This window comes from Lemur catta, chromosome 14 (genome assembly GCF_020740605.2).
Source record: "Lemur catta isolate mLemCat1 chromosome 14, mLemCat1.pri, whole genome shotgun sequence".
In the NCBI taxonomy this organism is placed as follows: Eukaryota; Metazoa; Chordata; class Mammalia; order Primates; family Lemuridae; genus Lemur; species Lemur catta.
The window spans coordinates 68,126,869-68,149,918 of NC_059141.1; the positions used below are offsets into that span (position 1 = coordinate 68,126,869).

Genomic DNA, 23,050 nt, shown 5'->3' on the forward strand with positions numbered 1-23,050 from the left:
AAGCTGCAGTTGGGGCAGACTCAGCGGTCATGTCATCCCTCTCTACTCCCCAACAGCCAGGGTGGCTTGAAGGCCGGGCTGGGTCCACCTGAAGACTCCTTCCCATGTCTGGCAGTTGATGCTGGGGAGACCCAAGCAGTGGGCGCGGGGGCATTGGGCATCCACCGGCATCTCTGATGGGCTCTCCATGCGGCCTCCCCAGCACAGCAGCTGACTTCACACCTGTCGGCTGACCCCACAGCGCGCATCCCCGGAGAGGTCCAGGAAGCTGTGCAGGACCTGTCTCGGAAGCCAAGGCAGTTACTGAGGCTGCCCAGGCCAGGGGGACGGGACTTGGGCCTCGCCTCTCCTGGAGGCTGTCCATGTCTCATTGTGAAAAGAGCATGTGTGGCCACTTTTGGAAACGCAATCGAGAGCTCCCACAATCCATCCAAACACAGTAGCCCATCCTGTTGGTAAGTTCTTCCTTGTATCTTTCCCAAATGCCTCTCTCCCTAACTCCACCCTCCTGTCCAATGTGACCCCTGAGGAGAGGTGGAATCATTCCCACCCCCAAAGGCAGATTTCAACCTTTTGGGTCTGAGAGATCTGGGTTCTCACTCCTGTTCTGCCATCTACAAGTGACCTTGGGCAAATCTCCTAATCTCCCAAGCCTCAGTTTTAAAAAATGTGGGTTATGATACTCCTTTTTGAAAAACAAACGCATACCGAGGGCCTCCCGTGTGCCAGGCCGTGTGGAAGGTGCTCGGACGCGGTGCTGGGAAGCCTCCCCTCCGGGAGCCCCACGCCTGTGGCTGTGTCACCCTGAGCTGTGGAGAGAACTCGATAAGACACACAACATGCACACATTCAACCCTGTGTGGCCTGTAACAGTGGCTTGGGGACACAGCTCGTCATCTTCGTCATCACCATTATCTTCTCCCCGATGCCCTCTCTCCTAGGACAGGGAAGATAAACGTGTTCCCGTAAGTGATGATGCCTAGAACTCCTAAGACAGAAACCTTGAGCTTCAAAGTCAGAGTCTGAGTCTTTTGGGGTAAAGGAAGAGAAGGATTGGCTGGGAAAACAAAGTAAGAGCATTTCAGGCTCATCAGCACCAGCGCCAGAATCACTTAAGAACAGTTAAGTCAGGCATGAAATTAACAGGGAGCAGAAATCTGTGTTCCTTCCGCTTAAATCTCTGTGGCTGGGTTTCGGGTCTGCTGAGATGAATGTCCCCCGTGAGATCACCCTGCGCCTCCAAGGAGACACTGTTCTCATTAATGCTAGACAGAGTCAGGCTCCTGCCACCGTCCAGCCCTGACAATCTCTGACCACGTGACAGTCTGCCATCTCCAGGCCAAGGCCACAACGGTGGCTCTGGCTCCTGCGCAAAGCCCAGCCTGCCTCTGACCAACCTGCCCCACTGCCAGGACACCCTAGCAGACCCTGGGATGGGGGTGGGACACAGGGCTTCTCATGCTTCTGCCCTGCTCCCAGTTTAGCCCACCCACCCTGACCGGAACACCCAGCCTCCAGCGTTGGGTCCCCGGCCACACCATCCCACCTCCACAGGCGCCAGGACCTGCTTTAGCCTTCACCTGTGCCAGCTGGCATGGCCTCTGCTGCGTATCTCGAATGGGACCCTTGACCCTCCCCAAATAAGGCACCCACAAAATTTCACCATTGCCGAAACACTTTGTGTCCACATGCTCCTGGGAGCGTGGCTGGACGGCCACAGCCCTCAGGAAGATAAGTAATCATACCATTTTTTTACTGAAACATAGCCAAGAAAGCAATATCACTTGGTCTCTCTGGGTCTCCAACCCACGGCCCCAGCACCCCCAGAAGTGTGGATTAACTCACTCCTCATGCGAGGGGTGAGCAGAGTCGGAGGGGCCAGAGCCTCCTGGATACAGTCATAGCTCCCAGCCTGACCTCCCCCGCTTCCAGCGGGTCACTCCCAGCCACTGCCCTCCGTCACCAGCCATCCCCAAAAGGGTCTTGTCTTCCCTGCCTGTGCTCCTTGGGGAATTGTCCTTTCTAGTTCACTTTACTAGCACAATACACACCCCATCCCTACGGGGGAGATGGCAAGGCACCCACATGTAGCCCAGGCCCTCTGTGTGCCTACTGCAGCCAGCTCAGGCTAAGAGGTGTTGCTGTAGCAAATGGGCCCTGATCCCAGTGGCTGATGACACAAAGGATTGTTTCTCACGTGCATCGAATGTCCACTGCAAGTTGGCCTCGGCTCTGCTCCGTATGCCTCAATTAGGACCCAGGTGCAGGAACAGTGCACCTACAGCTGCCCCTGGGGCCTGCCATGCATGCAGAGGATGGAGAGGGGCAAAGGGGACCTGCCAGACGTCTCCTCAGCTCCGCTCGGGGGGCACAGGCTGCTGCCACTCAGCCCTCCCTGTCCAAAGCAACCGTCACCCAGCCTGATGGGACGGGCTATCGGAGGGGCAGCAGGGACTCCTAGGCTGCAGCTGGCCTGAGCCTTTGGGCCCCTCCTCAGAACCCCATGAGGAAGAGAGAAGTGACTCCGCCACATAAGTGTAGATGGAGCTCTGGGACCAGGTGGGCAGTGACTTGGCAGAATCTGCAGTCCTCTGGGATGGGGGGAGTGACCTGGGGCATCCCAAAGGGAATCCAGCTGTGACCATAGTGGACAGAGGAACCCGCGGTGCTGAGGGGATGGCACGGAGGCAGGCTGAGCTCAAGTCCAAGGAGACTGGCCAGGAGGGGCAGGACGACCCAAAGGAGAGGGTGGGTGACCAGAGGAGAGTGAGTGACCAGAGGAGGGGGTCTGGTGACCACAGGAGGGGTGGGATGACTGTGGGGCCTCAGGTGGACCATCCCTGCTCTGTCAGCAGCAGCCCCTCAGCCTGGGAAGTCCACCTGTGCCCCCTTCCAGCCTTTCTCCAGGACTGGGGAGGACGTGCCTGTCCTGGCTGTGCACCTGCTGTCCCCATTCTTGGCTCTTCCTCCACAATCTGGGGCTGTTGGAAGGTGGGCCAGCTGCCCACACACAGGGGCAGGGCCAGCTGTCCAAGCCCAAAGGCTGTTGCTCACAGGCGCTCCCTGGACCCAGAGGACTGTGGGGGCCGCATGCCCTGAAGAGGCAGGATCAGTTCCAGGAACTTCAGCAGCACGGTGGTTTGCCAGCCGCGAAGTCCGAGGTCCTCAAGCAGGACGAGGCCCCGCCCTTAGTGCAGGCAGGAGCATGGGGCCTGCAAGCCCAGCTGCAGGGGAAGGAAGCTGCACCTCACAGTTTTCTTTCTGGAGTTACTTAGTGATAGAGTTGCGGAGCTCAGGGGCTCTCAGGGACCCTGAAGTCCAGCATGACCTTTCTACAGGTGGGGCTGCTCCAGCCCAGGGAGGGGAAAGTCCAGAGCAAGGTCACCGGCGGGTCAGGCTGGGACAACACTGAACTGGTCCCCAGCAGCACAGCATGCAGCTCATGCAGGGCCCCCCTCATCTGGTCCTGGGGCAGGGAGGAGCATGCTGGGCCCCCTGGGAGTTCACAGGGGTGAGTCTCACAGCCCCAAGCCCTCTAGAAAGGCTCCGTTGGACGCGGAGCAGAGTAGAAAAAGTGCTGGGTTCAGAGCCACAAGTCTCGGAGTTTAACCTGCCTCTGCCATTTGTTGCCCGTGTGGCCCTGGGGAGTTGACTTAATCTCTCCAAGCATCTGTAAAATTGAGCTGGAGCTGCCCCACTGCATCAGGGGGTGGCAAGAAGACTGCACTGCCCTTTTCTGACCATCACTGGGCGTTTGGAGTTGGTAGGTGGGAAGCAGCATATTTTAGCAGTTCTGAAATGACCTTTCACATCCCAGCATTTCAGAGTCAGGACACGTCTGTCCAACTGACAGAGTCTTAACTTTCTCTTGCCCGGGTGGCAGCCCTAAGGGCCATGTCACTTTGTGTACACACGCTCCTGGGAGCTTGGCTGGACGGCCACAGCCCTCAGTGTTTCATCACTGAAGGACCATGAGGAAGAAGCGAGTCCTGGACAGTGTCTGAAACGTTCTGCTGACACCTTCTGGTAAGATCTAACCTTGCAGAATGGGCACAGAAAAGGATCCGGAGAAAGACAGCAGGTGTCCTGCTCAGAAATGCCATGTTGGCCACGTCCCTGCAGGCAAAAACTGGACATTGATGTCTCAGAGTCAGAAACTGAACGCTAACACCTCTCCCCCCACCACACCTTCCAGTGACATTATAAGGAAGAGAAACATACCGTCACAGAAAGGAAAGGCAGCAAGGGGCAAGGACCAGCAGAACACTGGCGTTCTCACCTCTCCTTTGTGCATCGGGGGTTTCTTGACCTGGGAAGACAGCTGAGAATCCATGAGAAGCGTCACCAAGACTCAGCTGGTGCTTTCAAATGTGTGTCTTTGCTTCAAACCAAATCAAATTCTTCCCACTTACACATTGACTATATTCTAATCATACAAATAATACGTGAACATGTTCTGTTGTTTAAAGGAAGGAATCTATCCTCCACATGGCCGCCTGCTCCCGGCCACATAACCCAAGGCCTTCTCGGAAGATGACACGGTAAGTGCTTGGTGTATGTAACCCTTCTGAGGGATTTTGCTTAATTTGCTTTTGCATAATTTGGGCTTTTTGTGTGAGGCGACACACAGGGTTAACACAGTGTCCTGTGGACCCACGCTTTTGCAGCATGCATTCTCCACTGAACATAGTCTTGGAGGAACTTTCCATATTAATGTAAATAGGACCGCCTCATTTCTAAACTGGGGAATAGCGATGATTTATTTATACTTTTCCATCCTGATAGACATTGGGTTATTTATTTTATTTTATATATTTGTATTGCTATTATAAACAATGCTAAATAAACATCCTTGTATAGCCTGTTTATGCACATGTGTAGGAAGTGGAATTTTTTGGTGGAGGAACTGCACATTTTAATTTTAGTAGCTATGGCCAAATTGCCCTCTAAAAATGCTGTAGCCATTTACACTCCCTTCAATGCTGAGTATTTTCAATATTTACAATTTTTGTCAAGCTGATGAGTGGAAAATGTATCTTATATCTTGAGGTTGCACATTTTTTCATGGCTCTTGGCTGTTTGCATTTATTTCCTCTTCTTTGATGTGTCTGTTCACATCCTTTCACCTCCGAGTTGTTGGGTTTTCCTTACTGATGTACCAGGGACTGTTGTGCCTGGTATAGATGTGGCCTGTGTTGCCTCCACACTGTAACTTGTCTTTTAGGTTGACAATTAGTGTCTTTTATTCTAGAGAAAGTTTTTGTTTTTAATTTGATAGGGTTAAATTTATGAATCTTTTATTTCATAGATTTTGTAATTTGTTTCTTAAGAATGAATGACCTTCCTACCTCAATATATATCTTTTTATATATTCTTCACTTGTAAATATATTTTTGAATGTTTTCTTCAAAATTATAATTTTGTTGGGATAGTTCAGATCAGCGCATCACCTGGATTTGCTTTAGTGTTGTGAGATAGCTATCTACCTTTATTATGTCACAAAGGTACAGCCAGTCAACCCAGTACCACTTTTTAAATAGCACATCTTTATATTTATAGGAGGTTCCTAAATGCCAGTTTCAAAACATATTCTTTTAAAAAGTGAATGTCTATTCTATATGTTTATTCTTACATGTTGTTTCAAGAATAATAGTTTATTATATTTTCTTTATATCATAGAGAATCCCTACCTCATTCTTTCCTTTTCATACCTATCTTTACTATTCTTGCACATGTTACCCTTCAGATGTTAGAATCTGCTTGTCAATTTCATACGGAAAAATCCTGTTTGATTGTAATTGATGCTGAATTTAAATTCTACACTAATTTGGGGAAAAAGCTGACATTTATACCATAATTAATCTTCCCACCAAGGAACACAGCATATCTTTCTATTTATTCATGCAATTTTTAATTAAAAATACATTTATAGAAACCACACTTTATAATTTTCTCCATATCGGTCCTCTCCTTTTTTTGTTGGGTTTACCCCTAGCTGTGTTGTAGTAGTGTTGCTATCACGAATGACATTTTTCTTGTATATATTATAATTCATCACCTCTGATAGCTAGGAGGGCTTGGCATAGATAGGTGGATCTCACCACATAGTTGAATTTGTCCTAATTATTCTCAAAGTTTGCTAGTTAAACTTTCTAGGTAGAAAGTCACATTGTTAGCTATGGGTGGTGGTGCACACCCATAGTCCCAGCTACTCGAGAGGCCGAGGCAGGAGGATCGCTTGAACCCAGGAGTTCAAGGTTACAATGAGCTGTGATCACACCATTGCAGTTCAGCTTGGGCCACACAGCAAGGCTCTGTCTCTAAAAAATAAATAAATAAATAAAGTCACATTGTCTGAAAAAAATGACACTGCGTTTTAGGATAAACCTTTTATTCTCTTGCCCATTTCCTTCCTTGTATAGTTCTTAGTCTACTAGGGTTTTCTCACTCATTTTGATACTTCATATTTTCTTATAAGTTTCTCCATGTTGCTTTTGATTTCAAACCTTTCATCACACATATTGGCCTACTGTAACTTACTTTGTTTCTAACATCCTTTTTTTGCCTTTCTCCACCTTGTTGCTTGTGTTTTCTCTCCCTTCCTCCAGAGGGTCTGCTCAGGTTGCCCTACCCAAGTGGAAAGGCGCATGCGCAGCACCGAGCCTCCCCTGTGTCCCTCCAAACTCTGCATTGCTCCCTTCGGAGGGCCCGACTGGGTTTTATGGATTGATGGTGGGAGGTTTTTCCTACTGAATATTTGATTTCTATTCATTAATTTTTGCTTTCTTCATTATCAATCACTTTATTCAATTTTTCTTGGGCTTGTTTTGGTGTTCCTATTTTTGAACTAAGAGAGTAGTTCGTTTATTTTTAATCTTTTTCTTTAATAAATGCACTTAAGGCTCTACATTTTCTCTGGATACTGCTTTGAAAACATTTCACAAGTTAAAAAAGAGGAACATGCTGTCATCCATTTCTAATTTCTGTTTTAATAGGGGTTTTTGGTGTGCTTTTGTTTTTGAGAGATGGAGTCTTCCTGTGTTGCATAGGCTGGAGTGCAGTGGCCATTCATAGGGGTGATCGTAGTGCGCTGCAGCCTCTAACTTCAGAGCTCAGGGGGTCCTCCTGCCTCAGCCTCTCGAGTAGCTTGGCCTACAGACACTTGGTGTATCCAGCTTGTTTTGATGTTCTATTAAAAATTATTTTAAAGTGTGTTTTGTAATTTTGGGAGTCACTAATTTTTAACCTTATTGTTTTGAGGCCAGTGAATATGGGACACATGAATTGTCGTTTTTTGGACTTAATGGAGATATATTTAGGAGTTTACATTTCAGGAAATTTTTGGTCTGTATATCTATCCTTATGCCATTACCACATAGCCTTAATTACTGTGGCTCTGCAGTAAGTGTGAAATCAGGAAGTATGAATCCTTCACCTTTGTTCTTTTTGGAGATTGTTTTAACTATTCTGGGTTCCTTCACTTTTCATATGAATTTTAGGAACAGCTTGTCAATTTCTGCAAAGAATTCACCGGGATTCTGATAGAGATTGTGTTGAACCTATAGATTTTTAGGAGAGTATTGCCATCTTAGCAATAGTAAGTCTTCCAATCCATAAAGATGGGATATCTTTCCATTTGTTTAAGTTTCTTTAATTTCTTCCAACTATGTTTATAGTTTTCAGTGTATAAGCCTTGCACTTATTTTGTTAAATTTACTCACAAATATTTTATTCCTTTTGATGCTGTTGTAAACAGAATTTGTTATGGGTTGAATTGTGTCTCCCATAACAAAATTTCAACAAAATTCATATGTTCAAGTCCCACCTGCCAGTACCTCAGCATGTGATCTTATCTGGAAATAGGGTCCCTGCAGATGCAAATGGTTAACATAGGATGAGGTCATACTGGAGCAGAGTGGGCCCTGATCCAGTAAGACTCGTGTCCTTAAAAAAACGGGAAATTTGGACCAGACACAGGCACAAAGGGAGAACACCATAACACCATGTGAAGATTGGAGTTTTACTGCCACAAGCAAAGGAACTTCCAGATGTGGGGAGAAAGGTGTGGAAGAGACCCTTTCTTCATAGCCCTCTGTGAGGAAACCAACCCTGCTAACACCTCCATTTGGGACTTCTAGTCTCCAGAACTATGAGATAATAAATTTGTTTAAGCTACCCAGTTTGTGGCATTTTGTTACAGTGGCCCCACTATTAATACAGAATTATTTTCTTAATTTTATTTTCAGAATGTCATTGTTAGTGTATAGAAATACAATTTTTGTATGTTCCTCTTGTACCCTGCAATCTTGATGACCCCGTTATTCGCTCTAATAGGCGTGTGTGTGTGTGTGTGTGTGTGTTTGTGTGTGTATGTATTTCTTAGGATTTTTTAATGTACAAGATCATGTCACCTGCAAACAGGTGATGTATAAACATAGTTTTATTTCTTCCTTTCTAATCTGGATGTTGTCAAGATTTGTAATTGAATATTTTTTGGCTTCTTATTCACTTACATCTCTCTGTGGATATTAAGTCTTATTCTGTTTGCTCCTTTAACTCTGGGTCGTTGAATGTTGGTTTCCATTGGATGTGTTGGTCTCTTTTGTGGTGTTTGTTCTTCCTGGGTGTGTGTTAAATTGTAGTAACTCATGGCTGTGTGCTCGTCCACCCCTCTGCCATTGTGTGCTTACCCATGGGAATGTTCTGGCTTTAACCGCAGCTCCTGCTCAGGGAGCAGGCAGGCAGGGGCATGCCGTGCCCTCAACTGTGAGCCCCTTGGTGGGGGTTCCTGGAGTGGGGCTACCCCACCTCCTGGGGCTGCCCCAGGCTCTGTCTGGCCTCTGAAGCCCAAGTGCCCACACCGACTGCCCCTGTCCTGGAGCAGGCGAAGGAGGACAGAGGGCTTGAGCCCCGAGTCCTGCTCCAGGGTCCCAACCCTCAGCCCCCAGAGCCCAGGCCCTCTGCTCCTTCCAACCCACGCCGACAGCTCAACCTTCCTTCCACAAGAGTCCTCTCGTGTTATGGTTTCTTAACCAAAAAAAAAAAAAAAAAGATTTTCTTATTCTATGAATCTGTGGCCACAAGAGATTAGAAAACTGGCCTCATTGGTTGCATCCTTTCCTCTGTAAAATGGGTATAATATTCCTCTCTCAAAGGCCGACACGGGAACGAACATGGGGCGCACTGGGAGGACCCCGGCGCCCTGAGGTCCACGCACTCGTCTCCCTGCAGGGCGGCTGGGAGGTGCCGGCGCCTCGCCGGCCTGTGGGCGCAGGGCCCACGGGGACACGTGGAACGGAAAAGGCCGCGGGCCTTCCCGCCCCGGGAACCAAGAGCCCACACTGCGCGGGGCGCGGACACGCGGCGCGGGAGGAGTTGGCGTGTCGGTCCCTCCCGCACGTCCACCGTCGCTGTCGCCCCCGCTCTTCTCCCGGGCCTCACTCCCTCTGTGTCCACTGTCTCCCTCCGCGTGGCCCAGCCTCAGCAGGGGCTTGGCTTGGTCACCAGCGTCGACTGTGCCGCAGGAAGAGCTGGGAGCCCCTTCAGCATCAGGGCCCTAAAGTCCGTCCCCTCCACCCGGTCGCCCCCGGGGCACCCGCGCCCCTGCTCCAACCGAGCAGCGCCTTCACTCTACTCCACTTTACTGATGTGGAAACTGCTGCTGAGGAGCGCAGGGACCTGCCCAAGTTCACACGGCCAGTGAGTGGCAGCACTAGGACTGGAATGAGCTGGGACCACCCCTGAGCTCTCTCTGCCTCCGGTCCCAGTGCCCCTGGGCTCCCCTCACCTTTTAGCTTGGGACACCACCCCCTGCGTGCAAAACTCCCGCCTCTGTGCAGGCTCCAGGCAATTCCCTTACTGACAGCCACCTTGGGCTTCCAAAGAAGAGAACCACAAGGCCAGGGAGGCATTCACAGCCCCTGGCTGGAGACCTGTCGGTGACACAGTGTCAGGAAGATCCAGGCTGAGTTCACAGGTCCCCAGCATGTAGCCAGGAAGGAGGTTGTGTTTATGGAGTATGTACCCCAGGCCAGACACTTTCCAGTGGAATTCATCACCTAGTGCCCTGGACAGCGCTGCGAGAGAGGAGCAACTGTCTTCCCCGCGTGGACCAGAAGAGGTCATGGAAGCTGGGAGAGGTTAGCCTTGTATGATGATGTTGCACCAATGTTGCCTTCCGCAAGGGACGCTCAGCTTCCGGGCACAGAGACCTTGTAAGCCCAGCACCGAGCATGGTCATTTGTGTCTGACCACAAGTCTAGATGGCCTCTGCCTAGAGAAGGAAGGCTCTGAGACACAGCTGTGGTGTGTCCCTTACCCCAGAACCCTTGGAGGCATGCAGGATAGCACAGGGACATTGGCAGGAGACACATCTGGATTACAGTCCCAGCTCCACACTCACAAAATGGGAGCAACAGCAGCACCCACCCCACATGTGCTGAGACAATAAGAAAAGAGGATATAGGCAAAGGAATTAGTGTACGTGGGACGTAGGAAGTGGTTGGTGGAGAGTAGCCCCTCAGAGGGCAGCGAAGGAGCCATGGTGCTGGGAGCCGAGAGCTTCAGTTCCAGTGGAGCTCTGCCCCGAACACGGCAGCCGTGTGGCACCTGTGGCAGCAGCACGGGGCAGCCTCCTCCCAGCGGGACCTTCTCCCTCTTGCAAAGGCTCCTATTGCTCTCAGGATTGCTTCAGTAAAGCCACTTCCATTCCCATACCAGGGCCCTTAGAATCTCAGCACCCAGGTCAATGGTGTAAGTAGGCAAGCCAGGGAGAGCGAGCGTGCTCTGCGCCAGGAGGCGGAGCCGTGAGGCCAGTCTATGTTAGTCAGGTGGAGCTTGCCATTTCGGGGAGCACACTGCAGGTCTCTCTTTGCCTCCTAGCCCCTGAGGTGCAGCTACGTAACCCCGGCTCTGATGACGAGAAGGGGCTCGTCAGCTGCCTGTGGAATTTGCAGGGCACCTGGGCACACCCCTACCCTCAGCCTGACCCTGCTGTAGGGAAGGATCCTTCTATTTTGGTACCCGATGTCCAGAAATTCCATGAAGCACCAGCCTGGACGCTGTCCTTGGTGCTGACCAGCAGCACACCTCCTTGTGGCCGGCGGCCCAGGACCCTCAGGCAGAGTGGGTTTTCCAACCTTCGTATAAAGCTGGGTTAGGCTGCAGAGTTGCAAGGTCCTGAGCCTTCGTGACAACTGATGCCTGACACTGTCTGGCTGTCCTCAGCCTCAGAGCAGGTGCTGAGGCCCTGCATGGATCTGCTTTTTCTAGGACAGCAGTAGGGACGCACTCCCTGTTTCAGAGGCAGAAGCTCTCCAGGGCGCGGAGACATCAGTCTTAAATAAGTGTTGCTTTGGTGTTGTTCTTCTTGCAGTCCCATGTAGTAAAAACAATCCTTGTTCTTCTGTGAAGTGAAATTTGACATCCTTAAGGAGACAAATTGAACCCTAGCCTCAGGTACAGAGGGGACAGGACAGGACTATCCACAGTCTCTGGGCTAGGATCATTCTGGGTCTGCCATAGGACTTCCTGGCTGAGGATGAGGACTGAAACTCAGAGGCCCCTGCACCTTTCCCACTCCAAGGTGATACTCCTGGCTCAGTCATGCTGGTACCATCTGTAAATATCTGACCAGGATCCAGACCATGTTTTTAGCATAGATCTTCTCACAGAACTGCTTGGGTGGAGTGGAAATGAGGGGCTCTTCCCACTCCCCATGACCCTATGAAGAGACTTGTAAACAGGAGCCTTTGAATGGGTCTGAGTGGATGAACTGAAAAGTGTAGCCTGTGGGCATTTCGAAGGGTCTACTCTCCTCTTCCTCTACTGTCCAGCTCCTCTTAGCCCTGCTGATTTGGCAAAAGTACACACCATGCAATAGCTTCAGGTACAAACTCTTAGGCAGATGAGAGAAAGAATGTCTTAGTTCAGAGAACTTGCCCATAAACCTGCTTCAGAGGCAAGAAGAACATTTAGCTTTTGTACTTCATGCAACAGACTTCCAGATAAATTAGCTAAATTTGCACACAACTCTAACTTCTTTCCAAATTTCCATTGAAATGACCAAGAACAGACTACAGAAATAGGAAAAGCATGCACCAGCGCTAGAAATTGGAGAAGCGTGACATTGACAATCAGAAACTTGGATATTCAAGATATTCTTCCAGAAAAGGATGGGACAAGACCACATGGAAAGAAGGCCTGACCCACCCCCTGGCAGAGCCCCCTGACCATGCCTTACCGTGGAGATCCAGTAACTAGAGGCAAGGCAGCTGGGGGTGTATCTGGACTGCACCGTCCCTCTGTGAAGGGACTGGAGCCTTGGGTCACTGCAAAGGTGGAGCATAATCTTGCACTGGATTTGTGTCCTGTAATCAGAGTGACTGCACTGAGCAAGGGATGGGGATGCTGCCAAGCTATGGTTGCCATAACAAGTCTGATTAATGGCTCTGATCAGGGTCAGAAATGTCCAAGTTTTCTCATAACCCTCAACAGCTGAGTGACCAAGGGTACTTGATCATCTGTGAACCTCAATTTCATCATCAGGTTCATCCATCAATGAGGGTTATCCTAGAATCCACTTCATAGTGTTGTGAGAATTAAATAAAATAATTCATGTTATAGACTCAGCACGGGGCTAGTACTTAGTGGGTAAATATTAGTTCCCAAATACAGCAGTGGTTTCCAACATTGGGTGAGCAGAATGATCCATTTATATTTATCTATTTAAAATAGAGAAACTGAGCTTTACTAATAGTAAATATGCAGACTGACCCTGGCACCTGCCCTAATCAGATGTCAGGTGGAGTTTGATTGTGTCTGGCAAAGGCCACCTGCTGGAGGTGGAGTAGGATCCCCCACTGCAGAGAGAGGACCATGGTCCCCCACATGTTTCCTGCCTCCAGAATTCCGCACCTATTGCAGTTTCCACGGGCCCAGCTAAGGATATGTATAGATTATATTTTCTTAGATAGTTGGATCTTTTCTTGTAATATCTTCATCTTGTTTTGGTATTAGGGTGCTGCTAGACTCATAGAATGAGCTAGGAATTGTTCTCTCTGCTTCTGTATTCTGAAAGAGACCATATAATTTCTTAAATGTTTGGTAGAATTCACCAGAAAACCTTTCCGGGCCTGTTGCTTTCTGTTTTGGAAGGTTATTAATTACTGGTTCAATTTCTATAATAGATATAGGCCTATTCAGATTGTTTATTTCCTCTTGCATGAGTTTTGGCAGATTGTGTCAAGGAATTGGTTCACTTCATCTAGGTTATCAAACTCATGGATATAGAGTTGTTATTTATTATCCTTTTAACGTCCATGGGATCTGTAGTGATGTCCCCCCTTTCATTTCTGATATGAGAAATTTGTGCCTTCTCTCTTTTTTTCTTAGCCTGGCTAGAGGCTTATTGACTTGATCGATCTTTTCAAAGAATCAGCTTTTGGTTTTGTTGATTTTCTCTATTGATTTTCTGTTTTGAATTTCATTGATTTCAGCTCTAATTTTTATTAGTTATTTTCTTCCATTTATTCTGGATTTAATTTGCTCTTCTTTTTCTAGCTTCCTAATGTGGAAGCTTAGATTATTGATTTTATATCTTTCTTCTTTTCTAATATATGTATTCAATGTTATAAATTTCCCTGAGATACTGCTCTCACTGTATGTCACAGATTTTGATGTTATATTTAATTTCCAGTTAGTTAAAAGTATTTAAAAATTTTTCTTGAGATTTCTTCTTTGACCCAAGTGTTATTCAGAAGTGTGTTGTTTAATCTTCAAGTATTTTGGGACTTTCCAGCTATCTTTCTGATACTGATTGCTAGTTTAATTCCGTGTGGTCTGAGAGCAGACACTGCATGATTTCTATTTTTTAAATTTTGTTCAATGTGTATGGCCTAGAATGTGGTCGACCTTGGTGAATGTTCCATGTGAGTTTGAGAAGATTATGTAATCTGCTGGCTGGACAAAGTAGTCTATAGATGTCAATTATAACCAGTTGATTGATGATGATGTTGAGTTCAACTATGTCTTGATTAATTTTCTCCATGCTGGATCTGTCCATTTCTGATAGAGAGGTGTTAAAATCTCCAACTAGAATAGTGGATTCCTCCATTTCTCCTGGATGTTCTATTAGTTTTTGCCTTATGGATTTTGACACTCTGTTGTTAGATGCATAAACCTTAAGGATTGGTATGCCTTCCTGGAATATTGACCCTGTTGTGATTCTGTAGAGTCCTTCTTTATCCCTGATAACTTTTCTTGCTCTGAAGTCTACTTTGTCTGAAATTAATGTATATATTCCTGCTTTCTTTTGATGAGTGCTAGCATCGTGTATATTTCTCCATCTCTTTACTTTTAATCTGTCTATGTCTTTATATTTGAACTGGACTTTTTTATAGACAATATATAGTTGGGTCTTGGTTTTTGACCCACTCTGACAATCTCTATCTTTAATTGGTATATTTAGACCATTGACATTTAAAGTAACTATTGATATAGTTGGGTTAATATCTATCATATTAGGCTGGGCGTGGTGGCTCACACCTGTAATCCTAGCACTCTGGGTGGCTGAGGTGGGTGGATTGTTTGAGCTCAGGAGTTTGAGACGAGCCTGAGCAAGAGCAAGACCCCATCTCTACTAAAAATAGGAAGAAATTATATGGACAGCTAAAAATATATATAGGAAAATTAGCCAGGTATGGTAGTGCATGCCTGTAGTCCCAGCTACTCGGGAGGCTGAGGCAGGAGGATTGCTTGAGCCCAGGAGTTTGAGGTTGCTGTGAGCTAGGCTGATGCCACGGCACTCTAGCCTGGGCAACAGAGTGAGACTCTGTCTCAAAAAAAAAAAAAAAAGTATCTATCATATTAATATTTGTTACTATTTTCTATGTGTTGTCCTTTGTTCCTGCTTTTGTTTTCCACACTTATTCTGCCTTTTGTGGTTTTATTATTTTTAATTTTAAAAATTATTTTAAATTTATTTATTTATTTTAAAAACTTCTATCATTTTCTCTGTACCTTTGTGGTTTTAACTGAGCATTTTACATGATTGCATTTCCCTCCTTTCTTAGTATATCAGTTATATATATATATATGTGCATATATATATATATTTGAGACAGAGTCTCGCTCTGTTGCCCAGGCTAGAGTGCCGTGGCATCAGCCTAGCTCACAGCAACCTCAAACTCCTGGGCTCAAGCAATCCTCCTGCCTCAGCCTCAGCCTCCCGAGTAGCTGGGACTACAGGCATGCGCCACCATGCCCGGCTAATTTTTTCCATATATATTTTTTAGTTGGCCAGCTAATTTGTTTCTATTTTTAGTAGAGACAGGGTCTCGCTCTTGCTCAGCCTGGTCTCGAACTCCTGACCTCGAGCAATCCACCCGCCTCGGCCTCCCAGAGTGCTAGGATTACAGGCGTGAGCCACCGCGCCCGGCCTATCAGTTATATTTTTTAACAACTTTTCTTGGAACCCTGAGGCAGCCAGGCAGTGGTCACTGGGTGGGGCACTGGCTGCTGCGCTCCGCTCTGCACGTGTCTGCCAGACCCCAGGGCCGTGAGGACGGCCAGGGCCGGGAGAGAAGGGTGTCGTGCACTTCACCCGCGGCAGCCACCTGCCGACGGGGAGGACCTGCCCCTGAAGCCCCTCGGCCTCGGCCACGTTCTGCTGCATGGCTTATGAGCAGGATTTTGAACCTGACTTTGGCAGTTCTCAAGACAAAACAAGTCAAACCTGGCGTGGAGGCATAACCACCATTTCTCAAAGTCCTGGATGTAGTGTGGGGAGCAGTATGGAAAATGAACAAAAGCAATTTGAATTCTCTGGATGAGCAAGAGGGGGTTAAGAGTGGAACATATGTTGTAACAGAAGTCAAGGTTTCCACTCAGGAAGGAAGAGAAATAAACTGTTGGAGTTATCTGATGACAGGCATGCGAGGGCTCCCCCATCCGCACAGGGCAGAAAGCCTGTCAGCAGGGGCGGAGGAAGACTGCTGGTCCATGGGGCACTGCCGGGAAGTCAAAGCGACAGAACAAAACGACTGTAAAGGAAAGGTCTCAGAAGAAACTGAAGATGTTACCAAAAAGGGGGAGAACACAAACTCATCAAAACATAATGGAATTTATCTAGGGATCTTCTCTGTCTGTGCTAATATATATAAAATAATTTTAACATTTGAGAACAGGGACCTGGGATATCTTCATGTTTAATCCATTTTCAGCAATGCTCTGAAGGGCTATCTGACTTGGGTGATGCCTTGTTTCCAGACTATAAAAGGATACTGGTTTAGGAGGGAGACAATTAAAAAGGGGACTTAGAGGCCCTGGAACGCGTGGCAAATGGGTGTGGGGCACCTTCTGCAAACACAGCTATTGTCTCCAGCTGATCTTAAGTGTCTTCCTGCTCTGTGGAGAAGGACAGATTTGCAGCTTGCTTGATGCTGGTGCTGGAAAATTGTTCTACTCTGGGAATTTTTGTTTGTTTGTTTTTTTGAGACAGAGGCTCGCTCTGTTGCCTGGGCTAGAGTGAGTGCCGTGGCGTCAGCCTAATTCATAGTAACCTCAAACTCCTGGGCTCAAGCGATCCTTCTGCCTCAGCCTCCCGAGTAGCTGGGACTACAGGCATGTGCCACCATGCCTGGCTAATTGTTTTCTATATATATAATTTTAGCTGTCCAGATCATTTCTTTCTATTTTAGTAGAGACAGGGTCTCGCTCTTGCTCAGAGCTGGTCTTGAACTGCTGACCTGGAGCGATCCTCCTGCCTCGGCCTCCCAAAGTGCTGGGATTCTCTGGGAAATTTTAATCAGCTTAATCAAAGTAAGCAAACCGTGGAGATGGTTGATAATAAAATTTTGAAAATTGGGAAAAAACCAAAACTTTTTTTAGTGGTTGCCCTACAGTTTGCACTATATATTTACAGCTAAACCAAGACCACTTTCAAGTAACACTATATCGTTCCACAGGTAGTTAAAGCACCTTATAATGACAAAATATTCCTAATCCCTCGCTCCCATCCCTTGTATTGTTGCTGTCATTCATTTCACTTACACATAAGCACACACACACATAAGCAAGCACACGTAATCCAACTCATTATGTGTTGCTATTATTTTGAAACTGTTATCTGTTAGATCAATTAACAACAAGAAAACTGAAAGTTTCTGTTTTACCTTCACTTAATTCATTCCCCAATGCTCTTCCTTTATACAGATGCAAGTTTCTGACCTATATCATTTTTCTTCTATCTGAACTCCTTATTAATAACATTTCTTGCAAGGCAGATCTGGCAACAAATTCTTTCAATTTTTATTTGTCTGAGAAAATCTTTATTTCCTCCTCACTTTTGAAGGATACTTCACAGGGTACAAAATTCTAGGTCGGTGGTCTCTTTCTCTCAACACTCTACATATTTTTTTTTTATTTCAGCATATTGTGGGGGTATAAAAGTTTAGGTTATGTATATTGCCCTTGCCCCCCCTCCCCCGCCAAATCAGAGCTTCAAACGTGTCCATCCCCTAGACGGTGCACATCGCACTCATTATGTATGTATACACCCATCCCCTCCCCCCCACATCTGCCCAACACCCAATTAATGTTATTCCTAAATGTGCTCTTAGGTGATGATCAGGGAAACCAATTTGATGGTGAGTACATGTGGTGCTTATTTTTCCATTCTTGGGATACTTCACTTAGTAGAATGGGTTCCAGCTCTATCCAGGAAAATACAAGAGGTGCTATATCACCATTATTTCTTATAGCTGAGTAGTACTCCATGGTATACATATACCACATTTTATTAATCCACTCATCAACATTCTACATATTTGACTTCATGCGCTCTGGCTTATGTGGTCTGTGAGAAGGCAGATGTAATTCTTACCTTTGTTTCTCTATAGGTAAAGTGTTTTCCTCCTATGAATTCTGTTAATATTTTTTCTTTATCTTTGATTTTCTGAAGTTTGAATACGATATGCCTAGGTATAGTTTATTTATTTAATTTTTTTGCATTTATACTATTTGGTGCTGTCTGAACTTCCTGGATATGTAGTTTGGTGTTTGGCATTAATTTGGGGAAAATTATCAGTCATTATTGCTTCAAATATTGCTTTTATTCTCTTCTCTCCTTCTTCTCTTTCCCGTATTCCCATTATGTGTGTGTTGAACTTTGGAGTTGTCCCACAGTTCTCAGATATTGTGTGCCATTTTTTTCAATCTTTTTGTCTCTTTGCTTTTCAGTTTTGGAAGCTCCTATTGTCATATCTTCAAGCTCAGAGATTTTTTCCTCAGCCAGGACCAGTATACTGATGAGCCTCTTAAAGGCGTTCTTCATTTCTGTTATGGCATTTTGATCTCTAGAATTTCTTGTTGGTTCTTTCTTAGGTTTTCCACCTCTCTGCTTACATTATCTGTTTGTTCTTACACGCTGTGTGCTTATCCATTAGTGTTGCCATATTACTCATAGCTGTTTCACATTCCTGGTCTGCTAATTCCAACAGCCCTGCCATCTCTGAGTCTGGCTCTGAAGCTTACTTAGTCTTTCAGAGTTTGCCTTTTAATATGCCTTGTTGTTTGTTGTTGAACTCTGGACATGATGTACTGGGTGGAAGGAACTTCAGTAAATGGGCCTTTAGTGGTGTGCTGTGTGGAGGAGGGAAGTGTCCTATAGTCCTATAATTAGGTTTCAGTCTTTGGTGAGCCGGTGCCCCCGCCCGGCAAACTCTACCAGTGTTTCTCAGTTGTTTTTTATTTTTCGCCTACTTAGGTGGCACAGGACGGCGAGAGAGGGCTGCAGTTGGGTGTTTCCCTTCCCCCAGGCCAGTTAGGCTCTGATGAAACCCCAGCCAGTTAGACCTCTGCTTACATAGCTTCTCCTGAGTGCAGGCTTTGTTAAGAGCAAATGCTCTGACATATTTCAAACTGGTTCCTTTTCCCTTCTCCTGAAGGGATTTTCTCCAGTATTCAGCTCCCGGAGGTGGAGCACACCCCTAAGACTGGGCCCCCCTGGAGTTTTTATCTCTCAGGCTTGTCCACACTGAGCCTCCAGCAAGTTCTCAGTTACGGTTTAGCTTTTCCTACCCTGGCCCTGGCTTCAGGCAGGTTTCTGCTCCAATGAATTGATTCTCTGTATCTGATTGTCTGTCTTCCCAACTTCTGGGGAAGCAGTTTGCTCTGTGATCTAATTTCTCTGATGGGTCTAAGAAGAATTGTTGATTTTTCAGTTTATGCAGCAAACTGTTAGGACATAGCAGTGATGCCTAAGCTCCTTACATGTTGGACTGGAAACCCAAATAGTTACATCCTAATGTTTGGGAGGAGATGGGGAATGACTGTGAAAATCCTGTGTACCACAGAGAGGCTTGCTGATCACCATGCGGCAAATTACTGAAAGGAGTTACTGAAATTCATGTCACACCTTTCTCTTTTTTGACAAAGAGACAAGTGTTTCAAATAGTTAACATTCATAGAACTTTTTCTTGACCTTTAAATGTGATGGCAAATGACTGTCATCTCTCAAGGAAGGGAGAGACATGGTCAGATTTGAGTGTTTGAAATTACTGATGAGTCATTGGCAAGCTCAACAGGAATGATTTTAATCCAATATTTGAGATGCAGGCAGATTGGCGGGAGCGAGGTGTGGAGACAGTTAATTCTGCAGGGAGGCCTGGTTCCAAGTGGAAAGAGAGAGGCAAGATGGGACCTGCGAGGCCAACGGGCCTCAGGTGTCTTGTGAAGAGAAGTGTTAGTGGGGGACATTAACGAGAGGGAGGAGAGGGTGTAGGCTGGCAGAACAGGCTGCCCTACAGTATGCCTGTATGATGGCAGAACATACCACCCGATAATCTTAAATAATCAGATTCAGAAATCATTAGATATAGAGTTTATTTAACCACAAAGCTTGAGGATGGACACCTGGGAAGCACAGGCTCTGAATGAGTGGGGTCAGTGTTCAGGTGGTGACGTTAAGGTTTCATTTATCTAGTCAGTTAATTGGGCTGCAACATTTTCAATACAAAGTCAATACATACATTACAATAATTTGATGGGTTACAGCTTACTACATTCCAAGGAAGATTGCTTCAACATTCTGTAAGGAGGGCTGATGATCTAAAGGGGGTGTTGTCTCGGGCACTGCAAGGCCTGTCCTAATCATTTACAGAAAAATGCAGAGGTGGCAGCTGCATGCTACGTGACTCAGGCCACATAGCCACATTCCTCTCAAGGCTCAAAATAATTTAAAGTCCCAACATCTTTAAGTTTGAATTATTAAATTTCACACATCTAAAATATACTCTTTGGCATAAGGATTATTTTGAGCTGATTATTTTGAGAAACAGCAGACTCAGGAGAAGCTCTCAAATCAAAGTGTAAGTTGGCCTTTTATACGGGAAATTTCTAAGGACAATCTTCATTGTAAGGGTGTCTCCCTGTCTATACCGGGACAAGGAGGACCTAAATCACCAGAGACTCGATCAGTGAAGAAGGCCCAGACTTAAGTCTGTATGACAAACCTTGTTTACCCTGCTTTTCCTGGTCACGTCTCCAGTATTGGGCTTCCCAGCACTCTTCGTCCTTTGTTTAGCTGAAGATGCTATTGAAGCCCAAGTTCTAGCCACCGAAGTAAACTCAGGATGAGTTTACTCATCCTGAATCTCTCCCATGTATATATGAGATGTACATGTCAATAAACCTCTATTTGTTTTTCTCTTGTTAATCTGTCTTTTGTAACAGGGGCTCCAGCTGAGACACTAGAAGGGCATAGGGAAGATATTTTTCCCTCCCCTAGAAGAGTATATTTGACGGCATAATATTAAAGTCAGGGGGGGATGGTATCTAGGGCCGAGGGAGAGAGTGTGACCCGTGAGAGAATGTCCCTCACTGTGACAGGAGACAGGGAGGGAAGTGTGCAGATAAATGTATAAATTTGGGGGTAAGAGTTGAGACAGTTCGGATGATGGTTTCAAATTTCCTATGAGGTAAAAGAGAGAGAAATAGAGAGAGGGCTGGAGGTTTGGAAAGGCCTGGAGGATTTGAAATTGTTGGGAATTTTTGCAGATTTTAGAAAAGAGTAGATTAAAAAGCTCAAGCCATAAAGGAAGAGAGTCACAAGAGGGACTGTAGCATACAAATTCAGATATTGTCTCCATCAAAAGACAGCACAAAGGGAGCGAAAATATAAGCCACAAGCCGGGAGAAGATGTTTGTAACACATTTAGCTCTCATTGCACTAGGGCCTAGGCTGTCGAGAAATCTGAATCAGTAAGAACAAGAATAAACAATGGAAAACTGAGCAAAGATCCAGAATCCTACCACTGAGTCCATATCCAAAGGAAATGAAATCAGTACGTTGAAGAGATACCTGCACTCCCGTGTTTATCACAGTGTCTGCACAACAGCCGAGATGTGGAAGCAGCCTAAGTGTGCGTCAGCAGATGAACGGATAAAGAAATGGGGTGCAGATACGCAGTGGACACTATTCAGCCTTATGAAAGAAGGAAACCCAGTCATTTGCACCAACATGGATGAACCGGGAAGACATCATGTTAAATAAAATTAGCCAGGCACAGGAAGACAAGCACAGCATGGTTCCACTTATAGGTAGAATCTAAATTTTTTAGATTCTACCTAGTCTCATATAAGCAGAGACTACAATGGTGGTTACCAGGGGCTGGGGTGGGGAGTGTTGGGGAGATGTTGTTCAGGAGATACAAAATTTCGGTTAGACAGGAGGAATAAGCTCAGGAGATCTATTGTACAACATGGTAATGATAGTTGATAACTATGTACTGTATTCTTCAAAATTGCTAAGAGAGTAGATTTCGTGTCCTCAGCACAAATAAATAATAAGTATGTGAGGTAATGCATATGGTAATTAGCTTGATTTAGCCATTCCACACTGTATACATGTTTCAAAACAACATTTGTACATGATAAATATACATGAAATTTATTTGCCAATTAAAAATAAGTGAAAAAATCATTATGCAGGGTGAAAGAGGTCAGTCACAAAAGGCCACTTATTACATGGTTCTTATTTACATGAACTGTATAGAATAGGTAAATCTATAAAGACAGAAAGTAGATTAATGAGCTGGGTGCAGTGGCTCACACCTGTAATCCTAACACTCTGGGAGGCCAAGGAGGGAGGATCGCTTGAACTCAGGAGTTTGAGACCAGCCTGAGCAAGAGCAAGATCCTGCCTTACAAAAAATAAAAAAAAATTAGCCGGGCATAGTGGGCTGAGGCAGGAGGATCACTTGAGCTCACAAGTTTGAGTTGCAGTGAGCTATGACATCACTGTCCCCCAGCCTGGGTGACAGAGTGAGACTCTGTGCCTCCCCCTCTAAAAAAGGAAGATGATTAACAGTTGCTGAGGACTGGGGGAGAAGTGTGTGAAGGGAGGGTTGGGAATGACAGCTAAATGGTTCAGGGTTTCCTCTTGGGGTGATGGCAACATTCTAAAATCAATTGCTGGCCGGGTGTGGCGGCTCACACCTGTAATCCTAGCACTCTGGGAGGCCGAGGTGGGTGGATTGTTTGAGCTCAGGAGTTTGAGACCAGCCTGAGCAAGAGCGAGACCCCGTCCCTACTAAAAATAGAAAGAAATTATGTGGACAGCTAAAAATATATATAGAAAAAAATGAGCCAGGCGTGGTGGTGCATGCCTGTAGTCCCAGCTACTTGGGAGGCTGAGGCAGAAGGATCGCTTGAGCCCAGGAATTTGAGGTTGCTGTGAGCCAGGCTGATGCCACGGCACTCACTCTAGCCTGGGCAACACAGTGAGACTCTGTCTCAGAAAAATAAAATAAAATAAAATAAAATCAATTGTGGAGATGGTTACACAACTCTATAAACATGCTAAAAACCACTGGAACCGAGTACATAGTAGTTGCTCAAGAAATATCTGTTCAGTGAATGGATGACTATTCATAATAGCAAAAATATGTCAACTCCCCAAATGCCTATTAGTAATTGAATATTTTACAATGTTTTTTTAAATTAATTAATTATTTAAACTGACAAATAAAAATAGTATTATTTACTGTGTGCA

At 46.0% G+C, this 23,050-nt stretch overlaps 1 long non-coding RNA gene across 1 annotated transcript; it reads left to right on the forward strand.

Moving 5' to 3' along the window:
* The first annotated feature begins 3,997 nt into the window (after positions 1-3,997).
* LOC123649890 lies at positions 3,998-8,162 on the forward strand. The gene is made up of 3 exons (XR_006739180.1): positions 3,998-4,370; positions 4,470-4,541; positions 7,864-8,162. It is a non-coding gene; the product is annotated as an uncharacterized LOC123649890 (long non-coding RNA).
* The last annotated feature ends 14,888 nt before the right edge of the window (positions 8,163-23,050 follow it).